Here is a 15,667-nt window from a genome sequence, read left to right as displayed (position 1 = left end):
AAACATAAATCTCAAAACAGAATACTGGCGTCCAAAATTAAAGGAGCAAACCGCTATTTCCCCTATATGTGTGTAATTTACGGAAGATGGCATGTCGGTCAACGGAAAACCACATAAACGATGACGTCAGGGCACCTATCAAATGCAGTAGTGTTTGCCGGGCAGCCCGACATCCACAATCGCCGTGCTCTCAGTCACAGACTGAGCGGTATGTAGTGGAGGGCCATAGGGAAATAGAAGCAGGACATTCACGAACTCATGTGGTTCGATGGCTTAATTTGTATCGATCTGTTGTTTCTCGGACGTGGAGACAGTTTATAGAGACCGGAACTGTATTCTGAAGACCAGGGCAGGGCGGACCACGAGTGACATCAGAAAGAGATGACCGTTATTTGGCTGTAAGGGCTGTAGGGCCTTAGTAATGCACTGCAACTGGCATCTGGCCTCGCAGAATCCACTGGGCGTGTTGTATCGAGGCAAAAAGTGTAGAGAAGGCTTCGACAGAGTGGTCTTTATTGTCGGTAACCTGCTCTGTGTGTCCTCTGACGCCTCTTGACAGACGAGAACGTCTAGAGTTGGGTCGTCGACATGCCACCTGGACAGTCGAACAGTGGGCCAACGTTCTTTTGACAGATGAATCCCGATTTGGTCTGGAGAGTGATTCTCGACAGATTCGCATCTGAAGGGAATATGGAACAGTATTTCGAGACCCGAACAGTGTGGAAAGAGACCGATATCGAGCAGTAACGCTATTAGCGTGGGCAGGGATTATGTTGTCCACCCGAACACCTCTTCATGAAATTCTACTGGTGAAAAGTTTAAGTGCTGTTAGGTACCGTGATGAGGGCTTGGGACCTCATGTAAGATTGTTGCGAGATGGTGTGCGCCCAGATTTCGTATTGATGGACGATGATGTTCGACCTCATGAGTGGTTGATTTTTTTTTTTTTTTTTTTTTTTTTTTTTTTTTTTTTTTTTTTTTTTTTTTGGAAACGGAAGAGACTGCACGCATGGCGTGGCCTGCTGGCTCTCCCGATTTCACTCCCATAGAGCATGTCTGGAATGTAGTAGGCAGACAGGTTGTATCAAGCAAACATCCGCTAACCACTCTCCAAAACTTGCGAGCAGCTCTGCAGGAAGAATGGGCGTTATTGACTCAATATAACATTGATTACGTTATTCTCAGCATGCTCCGTCGTTGTCAAGCCTTTATTGCTGCCAGAGGTTGTCACTCCTCATAGTGGGCACATTATCCAATGGTCGAAATGTGTGTGCATCATTATTAGTGTTCTGCCAAAAGGCAGGTTTCCACATGGTAGTTCTCCAGGATTTCCGGTCTTCTGCCATCCTCGTCAGGTCCGCATAATTTCCTCTTCCCTTTAGGCTATCTATCATCTTGTATCTCCTTCTTCCTCTGAGTCTTCTCCCACAAACCAGTCCTCCCAAAGCATCTGCTACCAAGTACACCCTTCCGATGAATGTCCCAACTAGTTCTTTTTTTCCTTCTCTTATAACCTTCAGCAGGCATCTTCTCTCACCAACCCTTTCCAATACTCTTTCATTACTCACTCTTTCCATCCAGCGTATCCTTTCCATGGTCCATATCCACACCTCGAATGCTTCTAACATTTTTCATCATCTCGCCTCAGGGTCCATATTTCTGCCATATACACTCCTGGAAATTGAAATAAGAACACCGTGAATTCATTGTCCCAGGAAGGGGAAACTTTATTGACACATTTCTGGGGTCAGATACATCACATGATCACACTGACAGAACCACAGGCACATAGACACAGGCAACAGAGCATGCACAATGTCGGCACTAGTACAGTGTATATCCACCTTTCGCAGCAATGCAGGCTGCTATTCTCCCATGGAGACGATCATAGAAATGCTGGATGTAGTCCTGTGGAACGGCTTGCCATGCCGTTTCCACCTGGCGCCTCAGTTGGACCAGCGTTCGTGCTGGATGTGCAGACCGCGTGAGACGACGCTTCATCCAGTCCCAAACATGCTCAATGGGGGACAGATCCGGAGATCTTGCTGGCCAGGGTAGTTGACTTACACCTTCTAGAGCACGTTGGGTGGCACGGGATACATGCGGACGTGCATTGTCCTGTTGGAACAGCAAGTTCCCTTGCCGGTCTAGGAATGGTAGAACGATGGGTTCGATGACGGTTTGGATGTACCGTGCACTATTCAGTGTCCCCTCGACGATCACCATTGGTGTACGGCCAGTGTAGGAGATCGCTCCCCACACCATGATGCCGGGTGTTGGCCCTGTGTGCCTCGGTCGTATGCAGTCCTGATTGTGGCGCTCACCTGCACGGCGCCAAACACGCATACGACCATCATTGGCACCAAGGCAGAAGCGACTCTCATCGCTGAAGACGACACGTCTCCATTCGTCCCTCCATTCACGCCTGTCGCGACACCACTGGAGGCGGGCTGCACGATGTTGGGGCGTGAGCTGAAGACGGCCTAACGGTGTGCGGGACCGTAGCCCAGCTTCATGGAGAAAGTTGCGAATGGTCCTCGCCGATACCCCAGGAGCAACAGTGTCCCTAATTTGCTGGGAAGTGGCGGTGCGGTCCCCTACGGCACTGCGTAGGATCCTACGGTCTTGGCGTGCATCCGTGCGTCGCTGCGGTCCGGTCCCAGGTCGACGGGCACGTGCACCTTCCGCCGACCACTGGCGACAACATCGATGTACTGTGGAGACCTCACGCCCCACGTGTTGAGCAATTCGGCGGTACGTCCACCCGGCCTCCCGCATGCCCACTATACGCCCTCGCTCAAAGTCCGTCAACTGCACATACGGTTCACGTCCACGCTGTCGCGGCATACTACCAGTGTTAAAGACTGCGATGGAGCTCCGTATGCCACGGCAAACTGGCTGACACTGACGGCGGCAGTGCACAAATGCTGCGCAGCTAGCGCCATTTGACGGCCAACACCGCGGTTCCTGGTGTGTCCGCTGTGCCGTGCGTGTGATCATTGCTTGTACAGCCCTCTCGCAGTGTCCCGAGCAAGTATGGTGGGTCTGACACACCGGTGTCAATGTGTTCTTTTTTCCATTTCCAGGAGTGTATAATGCCACACTCCAGACAAAACATTTGCCAAGTCTTTTCCTTAGACCTTTATCTAATTTGCAAATAACAGTCTCCTCCTTCTGTTGAATGCCTCCTTCGCTATGGCAATACGAGGTTTCACCTCTTGGTGACATCTCAAGTCGTCAGTCACTGTGCTTCCAAGATATTTAAATGTACTGACTTGACTAATGATAGATCGTCCTATTTTCATATTGGACAGTCTGCATCTTGTACTGATAACCATATTCTTTGTTTTTGCTGTGTTTATTTGCCTTCCATATTCCACACAAGCTTTATTCGGATCTTTCAGCATGTTATTCACTGTCCGCTCACTTTCTGCCACTAATACCATGTCTTCAGCAAATCTTATACATTCTATTATCTTTCCACTAATACATATTCCTCTTTTCCCATGTAAGCCTTTCGCAATAATCTCTTCAAGGTATGTGTTAAAGAACAATGGGGAAAGGCAACAACCTTGTCTAACACCTTGTCCAATGCTGCTTCCTTCTGGCATTTCATTTCCAATCCTTACCCTTACTTTCTGGTGTAAATATAGATTCTTATCAGTCGTCTCTCTTTCCAATCTACTCCTTTCCTCTTCAAAATATCCATCAGCTTGTTCCACTGAACTCTATCAAAAGACTTTTCTAAATCTATAAAAACAGTAAATATTTCTCTACATTTTTACATATATCTTTCCAATATAGTTCTTAACAAGCCAATAGCATCTCTCGTTCCTTTTGCTCTTCTAAATCCGAACTGCTCCTCTGCAATCCCTCTATCCAACTTGCCATATAGCTTTCTATTCAACTCTCTCAGCAATACTTTAGCTGCATGAGAAATTAGACTGATGGTCCTATGCTCTTCACATTTTTAGTGTTTCTCTTTTTCTCAATTGATGACATAACTGTTGCAAGGAAGTCCGTAGGCCATTCCCCTTTGTCATATATTTCATTACAGAGGTAGACTATTTCTTTTCTTCCCTTGTTTCCCAAACTCTTCGACAGTTCTGCTGGTAAATCATTAATTCCACATGCCTTCCTATTCTTTATCTCCCTCAGCGCCTTTTCTACTTCTGCTTCCAAGATGGGTAATCCATCTTCCGGCATATATTGATCCTCTTCAATCTTAATTTTGCTTTGTATTTCATCCCCCTTCTCAGACGTTCAATAATTCAACATGTGTTCAACATCTCCTGTGGTTCTTCTGATAGAGTATCACCCGCTCTTTCTATTTCCATGTTATTCTACTTTCTTTTACTTTCAACAACTATCTCACTAGCCAGTCCATACATCATTTCATACTTTCCCACTTTCTCCATTTTCTCTATTTCGTCGCATTTCTGTTTCATCCATTTTTCCCTTTCTTCTTCAGTTTCTCTTCTCAATACATTACTCATTTTCCTGTACCTCATTTTGTCTTTTTCCGTTTCTACATTTTTCCACTTTCTCCGAACTTCTGTCTTTTTCAACATGTTTTCTGTTATCCATTCTTTCCTGGTACTTTGGGATTAATTCCTAACACTTCTTTGACTGAGTCCATGAGTCTTTCCCTCACTTTTATCCAATTGTCATTAACACTTTAAACTACAGTACCTCTTTCCCATTCATCCATAAAGCTGTTTTCCGAAACTGATGCCTTTCCTAACTCTTTGAGTCGTTCTATGTTTAGTCTTTCTTTTGCTTTACCTCTTCAAACTTTTTTCGACTTCACTTCTATGCCTCCCACTACTAGGTTGTGGTCCGAATTTATATCCACTCCTGGATAAGCTTTGGTATTCATAAAATAGTTAGTAAAACTTTTTTGTATCAGGATGTAGTCCAACTGATATCTTTCTCTATTCAAATTTGATATCCGTGAGTCATTCTGTTAATCTGGGAAAAGCGAACATTTGCGCCTACTATTCTGCACGCTGCAGTTGTGTTCTGTATTCTTTACATTGTTTCTACTTTGCTGTAACCAGTTTATACTGTTTTGTGGCAAAATAAATGTAACCTTACAAAATGTCCGTTTGTTGGTTTAATTGTTGACACCAGTGCGTATGTAGACTACTCAATATATCACTACATTATAGCGGATAATGTGGCGAATTTCCTGACGTTCGTAAGTAATTTTTATCGTTTATAGTGACCGAATTAAGTTACCGACATTTTTATGGTGCTATATACCTTTTATGTGTGGCATTTGAAATAACCTTCTAGAAGATCTTCAACGACACAACATGTATGGGACATGATTAAATCTGATCAAGATCACAGCAGCACAACACAGCCCCTCTTTTACGAGAAAAGGGTCCACAAATGTCTGCCCCATTATACCAAGTGTTAGCAAACACGTAACTCAGGGACGGTTCTTGGGTTTACCAGTGCTCTTGAAACCCATCAGGTCTGTGTCCTACTGGTGTAGCAACCAGATAATTTGTTCATAAAGCAATTGAGATATTCGCAGTTTAAATGGTAGTTGAAAAAGTTAATTTCGTTCATGGAGAATGTCGCCAAACTATGAACGGACCGGTGCGACTGAATGTTGAAAAGTACCCAGATGGTGCCAAACACGATCTGTCCCTGCAAACATTATAAAAAGTTCTAGAAACTATCAATGTGGAGAATAAAATACGACAAAGAAAAAGAAGGGCAACTGATAAAAGAACATCAGTAACACACATGCGAATGTTGTAAATGTCACTAAGAGGCGTTCAACCAAATCAGTGTTCTACGAACACTACATTCCATCGCATTTAATCCTCTTCAGATTTCGCTGCATCTACATTCAAGGCAATGTGTTCCAAAATTTCTTACAGTTCTCCAAATGTTATCTACGAAAAGTGCAATGTGATGCAGCATACCTATGCGAAATTTAGTTTAGAGAAGAAGCATCGTTTACAAACCATGGGCAAGTCAATCTTCGCAATATGCACTAATCGTCAGCTGAAAATACAGGCTGACTAACGTTAGGTGCGTGTTTTTCCAAGAGCCACACCACTGGACCCTGTTTTATTGACGGGAATCTAATTACACTGAGTTAAGACATGCTCCTACCACAGTTATTGGGAGACACTTTGCTAGAAGTAAGGCAATCAGTATGACACCAAGGATGTCCCTCCTATTCTGTACATGTTATGACGGACTCTCTAATGGTCTGCGCTTTAATCTGTGGCGAAAATCAAAAATCGGAACAAGGGGTCTACCAAGAAAATACGGCGACTCCTGAAGGCATCAAATGTCTTATAACATTGGGCTGTGCTATCGTTCACTTCAGATTTGCAGCACTGTTTCTCCAGAAGCACTTTATAGCGTTTAGCAACACCAAGATAATTAAATTTAGAGCCCGCGTTATGACAGACGCTATAATAAAAACACGAACTGACCCTGAATTACATCTTTGTTTACATTTTGTATAATACGACAGACGTTTGTGGAACCTCTTCTTTTGAAGCCGAGACTGTGGTCTGCAGCACTGTTATCTCGATACGATTTGATAAAGTCCCACACATTTTACGCCATTGAAGTTATCTCAGAAGTTTCTTTCAGTTGCCACAGAAAAAGGCACACAATTCTATTAGAAAAAATACAAAGTCGGTGTCCTAATTCGGCGACGATAACAAAAATTACTTCTGAGCATTGGGAAACTCGCCCTATTGTCCGCTATAAATTTGCGGAAACCACACCTCAATATACTGATCCATTCTGGATATATTTTCGTGGGCTCGTCAAGTAGAGTAACGCTATCAATTTCCATCAGAGTTTTCACACATTATTATTCCACTCACTTTGTAGCACTAGCATGTGCTGTCCATTTCCCCGTAACGACCTGTACTGCCACTGAGAGATAACCCGAATCTCATCAAGCGATGATTTTCGGACTTATATCAGGGTCGGCCACGACATGTAAATCTTCACGTTTGCACACAATGTGCTGCACGGGTGCTGTACGGGTCTCGCCGGTTTCGACTCTAGCCGCTATATCTCGGCTTCGCTCGGCCTATCTCTGAACAACTGTAACTACTCAGTATAGCGCGACGCTTCATATAGCAGTACGATGCGGCATTCTTTATTCTCGCACTCAGTACAGCGCGACGCTTCATATAGCAGTACGATGCGGCATTCTTTATTCTCGCATTTAGTCGGCACGACTTTCCTCCGCTCGGTAGAAAAGTAGTGGCAATGCGGTTTCACCTTCGCTGATCGTGCATGGTGTTAAGGACGTTCAAGGCCCCATGCCCGCTTGCACAAAAAGAGGCCCTGTAAGGACGTGAAGTCACAATCTTTAACCGTGAATGATAATCAAATCTTTTTTAAGATATATATATATATATATATAATTTGCGAATGAGCCCATTAGGACTACGCAAAGTACTTAGTGGGGTGCATTTGCCTTTCTTTGTGCCCAAATTTCTTTCATTCTTTTGCTGTGGGCTTCTTTTATTTCTTGAGACCACGTTGTTCCAGTCTTCTTTGGTTTCTCCTCTTGATTAACTTGCCACTTGTTAATTTTGGATATGAAGATTTCCCTGTTTTGGATATCCTCTGGTGTAATTTATGCTAGTTTCAGATCTGTTTTGATTTCGCCAATCCATTTCAATGGTTTTGTTTTAGATGTACTCCTGTTTTCATGGGATTCAACTATTTGCTTTGTAAGTCTGTCCGGGTTCATTCTTTTGATGTGTCCATAGAATCATAATCTGCGTTTTCTAATGTCACGGTGAATATTACATTATTGTTTGATTTTCTGTTTGCCTCTGAGCCGATACTGTTCATCTACAAGTTTTGGGCCTAAAATCTTTCTTATGATCTTCCATTCCTTTTTCTGAATGGTTTCTATGTCTGTTTTCCTGTTTAAAATTAGTGTCTCTGATCCATAGAGGCATTCTGGTTATATAGCGGTATTGTAATGTCGTAGTTTTGTGTGCTTGGAGACACATTTTTATAGTGGATATTTTGAGTGAGTCGATAAGCAGTGTCCATCTTTTGGCATCTGACTTCGTTGGCTTTCGTTTCTATTCCACTTTCCTGACTCGTTCAATTTTGCCATATTTTGTCTCCATAAACTTTGGTGCTTGTTTGTTGCAAGTCATATAATCTGTCTTTTCAAAAGATACTTACAGGCCGACTTTTTCCGCAGTTTCTTTCAGGAGTTCAATCTGCTTTTTTGCTGTTGAAACATCGCTAGTTAAGATGGCTAGATTGTCTGCAAATGCTAAGCAATCTACTGTTAATTTTCTTCTGCCGAGAGTAATTGGTTGAGGACTGATTTCAGTTTGCGCCATTCTTGTATCACCTTTTCAAGGACGTAGTTGAACAGTATACTCCTGTTTTGATCCGAAAAGGTTCAGAGATTTCCCCCATAAATTTGACTTTAGATTTTGTGTCTATCAATGCCTGTTGTACGATTGCAAGTGCTTTCAGATCTAAACCCTGTTCCTTTAATATTTGGAATAATGACTGAAGATCAACTGAATCGTAGACTTTTTTAAAGTCAAAAAATGTGCAAACTACATCTTTGCCACTTATTCTCTGACGTCATAACATTAGTTTTACGTTCATAATTTGCTCTGTATATGAAGGGCCTGGTCTGCATCCTGCCTGATATTCTCCAATTTTTGGTTCTAGTTGTTATGCTCTATCGAGAAGGCACAGGGATAGAATTTTGTAAGCTATTGATATCAATGAGATAATTTACTATAGAACAGCACTTCAAGACCATATGCAAAGAATTTAATGCTTTAGTTGACGATGAAAGAGCAAAAAATTACAACGATCAACAGATGATTTGTATGGAGTCAATATTTTGACACCAAGAAGCTTTTTATGCTTCATTTGGAGGCGTGAAGCATGAAACTGGTGGTACGGATAGCAAATTTTCTGAAGTCACACAACTTATAAATACAGTTGAAAGAATTACTGGAACGGTTATCTAAACGTTTTCATCTGCGTTTGAGCTGTTCTCAAGACCGTTTGTCGTTTCAGTTGAAAGTACCCCTGTGTATGTGCAGATGGAACTGATCGTTCTGCAACGTAATTCACGTTTAAAAGGAAATTTCTTTCAGGTTAGTAGTGTCGAGAAGAATTCCTGCATACCCATATTGAGGCTGTAAACGTGATATAAATGTTTTCGATCAACATTTCTATATGTGTGAAAAGATTTCTTTCGATTACGAAGCCAAATAAATCATTATTACGTTGGAATGAGTAACGAAAATCTGTGGAAGTGTCTACGTACGTATGTCCGTGTGCCGACAGCTTCTGCCGGATATAAGCTTTATCATGTCTTCAGCAAGGCAAAAATAATAAACAATAGTGAAAAACTGTTTTGTTTGTGATATACGTTGTTGATAAATATGAAACCAAGCCGCATGTAAGCCGCTCAGCGTTCCTTACGTGACAGCATGTATCCCATATATGGCGCGTTCGCCGTTAGCCAATCTTCCCGCTCAGATAACGTTGCTTGGTAGTGGCAGAAGTGTGCAGTCTGATGAGAAAAATTTGCACGCGGGTGAGTTTTCTGCACACGTGTATAGTTCTTGGCCGACCATTATCTATATCGATACGAAGATTTCCATAAGAGGCTCACATTCTGATTATTATTATAAGATCACAATCACTTTTGTGCTGGGTCACAGTTTGGTACCTCGGTCAAATGATGTAGAAAAGAACAGTATTTCATTAACAGTTACAAAACTTTTGACGTCGTTACTGTATGGAATTTCCCTGTGTTAAAGACACACTCTCAGATCCGACAACGAAATGGGAATTACGGTGGGGGAATAGAGTTCGATAACTGTGCTCAGTCACACACATAGTTCACCTCACTTCACTTCGCTCTGCTCTGAGTGGCGGACTTTGCGAAACTTTGCGCAGGCGTAAGTCGTGGTACGATGCCAAGGGGCTTCTGTGTTGGAGATCAAGCGACGCGTGAGGGGAGCGTCGCTGGAGAGATTCCGACGAGATGTTCTTCCTCCCAAGTTTAAGATCGCATTCCACAGTGTGTGCACAGCTTCAGGCACCTGTAAGGCTCGCTCCTGCAAGTGGAATTCGTCAAATCGAGTGATTTCTGGAAGAATTCCCAGGTTTGTGCACCATTTATATACTATGTGTTTTCAGTGGAAATCGTGTTTTATTTACATCCCTGCTACTCGTCGGACACAAGGCTTTACCAAGGGTTTTCCATTATTGGTAATCAGAATCTAACTTATCGGAACACGCTAACGGGGCGCTATCATTACCAATCATGTCGTAGAATCTTTGGTACTAATAATCGCTTCAGCTGTATTTTCGTCCTTTATTACTGTACCACTACCGGTTTCGTGCATTAAAGCCACATCTTCAGGTGACATATGATTAAAACATTAGAGCGGAAAAGCACGGAATCTTTTTTCCCAACATTCGTTGTCTGTCAAGTATAGAACGTCGCTAAAAGACGGAATGTCACAGTAAATAAGGACCAAAATACAGCTGAAACGATTATTAATACCCAAGATGAATACTCACAGCTGTGGTTGCCTCACCTACAATGTCGTCTGCATGTTGTAGAAGTTCGAGTTACTTCTGTCCTATTGTGTACTTCATCAGTTCCACCTCACTTTTTTCATTGAAATTCGTTCGCTGTGCTGTGTCTCTAGCTTCACTGATTTTTCCAAAAACTTCACACAAATGTGCTGGAAATCAGCACCGGCTGCAATACATCACACTAATTACCTTTGAATTAATGGCTTTTATTCCAATTCTTCTAGTGTATCAACTTACTTCGAGTATCTAGGTGTAGTAGAGGAGCATAAATCTTTTTTTGTTGGTTGTTTCTCTTGTAATCACTTCATTCGAATTGTTTCTGTACAACGCGGGGATTGTTTTTTATCTTTATAAATTTAATAAAATGTTGTAGGCCTCTCCAGAACTGTGTCTTTTACTTTAATTCATTTACATCAGTGATCTGATCGGTTGATTAGGTATTCCAACAGAGTCTGACAACATGAACGTGTTCGTTAATGCTAGCCTGAGTGAAGTTAGCGTTGTGAGTCGACTTACTGCTATCTTACAAGAAAAATTCAGTATTAAGTAGCTAAATCTGTAAGTGGATCTACTTCATTCTCGGAGAACAGCAGCAGTACCAATGGAGTGAAATGAAACTGTAGCCCTTCCCTGTTTAATGTTATGAATTAACAGATCTTTCTCAAAGATTAATTGGGTGTTCATAGAATCAAGTGCAAAACATTTCAGTGTCATTTTCTGTGTTACAACATGATTTATAGTTCATTGAATATTTTACGCCAGGAAATGAAGTTCAAAGTGCATAAGTAGAATTGTTATACAACATGACGAAACTGTTAGTAGATGAATTACATCTAAGATGACAATCGGTTGCCTAAACTGGTAATGTGATCATTGTAATTATTAAGCGATCTTGACGCAAAAATTGTTACATAACCAAGAGAGTTCATAATTTTTAATTGCGAGATTGCAGTACAGTTTTTATCACGGTAACACTTTTCCAGCAGTTACCTGATCTACATCTACATCCATACTCCACAAGCCACCTGATGGTGTGTGGCGGAGGGTACTTTGAGCACCTCTATCGGTTCTCCCTTCTATTCCAGTCTCGTATTGTTCGTGGAAAGAAAGATAGTCGGTATGCCTCTGTGTGGGCTCTAATCTCTCTGATTTTATCCTCATGGTCTCTTCGCGAGATATACGTAGGAGGGAGCAATATACTGCTTGACTCCTCGGTGAAGGTATCTTCTCGAAACTTCAACAAAAGCCCGTACCGAGCTACTGAGCGTCTCTCCTGCAAAGTATTCCACTGGAGTTTACCTATCATCTCTGTAACGCTTTCGCGGTTACTAAATGATCTTGTAACGAAGCGCGCTGCTCTCCGTTGTATCTTCTCTATCTCTTCTAATCAACCTTATCTGGTACGGATCCCACACTGGTGAGCAATATTGAAGCAGTGGGCGAACAAGTGTACTGTAACCTACTTCCTTTGTTTTCGGATTGCATTTCCTTAGGATTCTTCCAATAAATCTCAGTCTGTCATCCGCTTTACCGACGATCAACTTTATATGATCATTCCATTTTAAATCACTCCTAATGCCTACTCCCAGATAATTTATGGAATTAACTGCTTCCAGTTACTGACCAGCTATATTGTAGCTAAATGATAAAGGATCTTTCTTTCTATGTATTCGCAGCACATTACACTTGTCTACATTCAGATTCAATTGCCATTCCCTGCACCATGCGTCAATTCGTTGCAGATCCCCCAGCATTTCAGTACTATTTTCCATCGTTACAACCTCTCGATATACTACAGCATCATCCGCAAAAAGCCTCAGTGAACTTCGGATGTTATCCGCAAGGTCATTTATGCATATTGTGAATAGCAACGGTCCTACGACACTCCCATGCGGCATACCTGAAATCCCTCTTACTTCGGGAGACTTCTCTCCATTGAGAATGACATGCTGCGTTCTGTTATCTAGGAACTCTTCAATCCAGTCACACAATTGGTCTGATAGTCCACATGCTCTTACTTTGTTCATCACACGACTGTGGGGTACTGCATCGAAAGCCTTGCGGAAGTCAAGAAACACGGCATCTACCTGGGAACCCGTGTCTATGGCCCTCTGAGTCTCGTGGACGAATAGCGCGGACTGGGTTTCACACGATCGCCTTTTTCGAAACTCATGCTGATTCCTACAGAGTAGATTTCTAGTCTCCAGAAAAGTCATTATACTCGATAGACCTGTTAGAAACGCAGGCAAGTAAAGTGACGTACATGATCAAAACCCGTTTATTATCTACAGCAGAATGTTCGAAACTATTTCGTGTAAGAGAGTTGACTGAAAAGTAATGCCTCCACCTTCGTAACTCTTCAACAGTTAGCACCATTGGTATGCGGCAGGTTCTGGCTTGTTCTGTAGCCTCTTCTCTACAGCTCCAGTTGGCGGGAAGCCTTAGCATTCAACGGTTGTGTTGTTACAGTGTAAAGTATGGAACCATGCGCAGACGGTCGGTCAATGCGATTTAAGTTACGGGCAGTCATCGAATTCTTGACAGCAAAGGGTGTCACCCCAAAGGAGATTCATCAGATAATAAAAGCAGTTTATGGTGATAGTGTTGATGTGAGCATTGTGCGCCGATGGACGAATAAATTGGATGTTGAGGCGGGAACATGTGACCTCGAGTCAAAAAGTTGAACGTCCTGGGACAGCAGAATGTTGACGGATTGATTGAGGACGATCGTTGTGTCATTCCGAGAGAAATTGCAAGCACAATCGGCATTTCACAAGAACGTGTGGGTCACTTTATTGCTTTGCTTGGCTATCGGAAGATCTGTGCACGATGGGTACCCCGGATGCTGACTCCTGAAATTAAAGCGCACAAACTTGAAATTTGCCAGGAACTCCTCTCACGGTGCGAGAATGGAGGTGACGCCTCTCTCCATTCAGTTGTGACAAGAGACGGAACGTGGGTACACCATTACGACCCGGAGACGAAACGTATGGAATACTGACACAAAGGCTCGCCCCAGAAAAAGAAATTCAAGACGCAGCCCTCATCTGGAAAAATCATGGCCACAGTGTTCGGGGACGCAGATGGTGTTATCCATGTTGATTTTCTTGATCGTGGAACAACAATAAATTCAAAGCGTTAACATCACAACGCTGCAAACTCTGAAACGGCGACTAACAATAGTCTGAAAGGAAAAGGGAAATGTTTCCTGCAGCATGACAATGCCAAACCACACACTTCACGTGCCACCACAGCAGAACTTCAGAGACTGAATCTTACAACCGTACGGCGTCCTCCATACAGTCCAGATTTAGCACCGTCTGACTTCCATCTGTTCCCGATAATGAAAGACGATCTGTGGGGACATCATTATGCTTGTTATGAAGACATTGAGGGAACTATGAGACTGTGACTGCGGATACAAAGAGTCAACTTCTTCCGTGACGGCTTCAGAAAACTTGTTCATCGTTGGCAGAAATGTATCCAATTGGCTGGTGATTATGTGTGAAAGCGAATATTCGTAATTAAAGATCACATTCTAAGGATTATATCTGCGTTTAATTTATTAAAATATTCCCATCCAAACCCAATTAATGAAGGTGGAGGCATTAATTTTCACTCAACCCTAGTAGTTTTAGACGAGAGCAGCAGCTTGAAGAGGATTATAAAGAACTGGCAAACGAATACCGATCGTCAGACAGAAACTGTTATCAAAAATTTGTATTTCGAAAGTCACGGTGGTTTTAACTTCACGACCAATAGCACATTGGAAAATAAGTAGCCCTCATATTTCAGTGACTTGCCCAACTGTTTTGGAGATCTAAAACCATACAGTTTCGCTTAAATTTTACGCAACATCAATTAGCATTACACAATTCAGCAGCTTGCTGCAATCATCAGGTGCATTCCAGGCAAATGTACGTTACATTTATGTGAAGTGTGATTCGGTTCATTCTGCTTCAAAATACAGGCACACACAAAAAATGAACCTATTTATGCATTGTAACGTAATGCACATATAACTGGAATACACCGGATGATGGAAACAATCTGCTAAAACGTGTAGTGCTAATTAAATATTAATACAAACTGAATGACACCAAAGAAAATATTTCACAAATCATAAATTTTTGGTAATAATACTTGGCAAGTAACCTGTTTACTGCCTAAAAACTTTAACTATATGTTTTCCAAGAGTTAACATTATTATTCGTGCTTTCATCAACTCAGGAGATAAAAATTAACTTTCATCTTTCTGCATGAATTCGCAAGACCTACACGTTCTCGTGAAAGTTGCTATTAAGATAGAAATGGAGTAAAGATGGAAGAAAGAAAGGTTTGTTTGTAGTGACCCCTTCACGCTGACGCCATTAGATAAGACGTACAAGTTCATATACAAAATTTAAGGAAATTGGGGTATAGCTGAAAGTAACCATCCTGAATAATGAAGGACGGAAGTTTAGGGTTTAACGAGCCTTTGATGATGGGCTCCTTATAGACGATCTCGGATTGTAGAACGACGATATGGAAGGAAATGGGCTAATCCCTTTTATAGCAACCATTCTAGTACTCGCCTTAATTGATTCAGGGAAAATAAAGGGAAATTTAAATCAGCATGGCTGAATGAGGATTTGATCCCCGGTCCTTCCAAGTGCGAGTCTTGTATCGCCTCGTCACTCAGCGAAGTTCTCCAAGAATTTTTCCGAAGTGATATAGGAGAAGAAAATGTAATTCAGTACAGCCTCATTGGGTATGAATCCCACCATAACAAGTAGGTCTCCGGTGTATAAACTACTTGCCCGTCTCGCTTGATAAAATAACTTTACTTTTGTCGAGATCTGTTTTTCACTTGGTAGGTACAGAAAACTCCACCGTATATCTGCTATCCACCAGCTACACTACGGTGTGCTTATGGCACCATCATCATTTCCACCCCTCCCTATTCCATTCACAAATGGAGTGTGGGTAGGACGACTCTCAATAATTCACTATACGAGTAAGTTCTCTAATTTTCTCGGTGTGGACGTATCGCGAGATGTATGTGGGAGGATGTAAGATGTTGCCC

Source organism: Schistocerca nitens, chromosome 1, assembly GCF_023898315.1.
Source record: "Schistocerca nitens isolate TAMUIC-IGC-003100 chromosome 1, iqSchNite1.1, whole genome shotgun sequence".
Classification (NCBI taxonomy): domain Eukaryota; kingdom Metazoa; phylum Arthropoda; class Insecta; order Orthoptera; family Acrididae; genus Schistocerca; species Schistocerca nitens.
The sequence above is the reverse complement of the archived record's forward strand: the minus strand, read 5'-3'. Positions refer to the sequence as shown.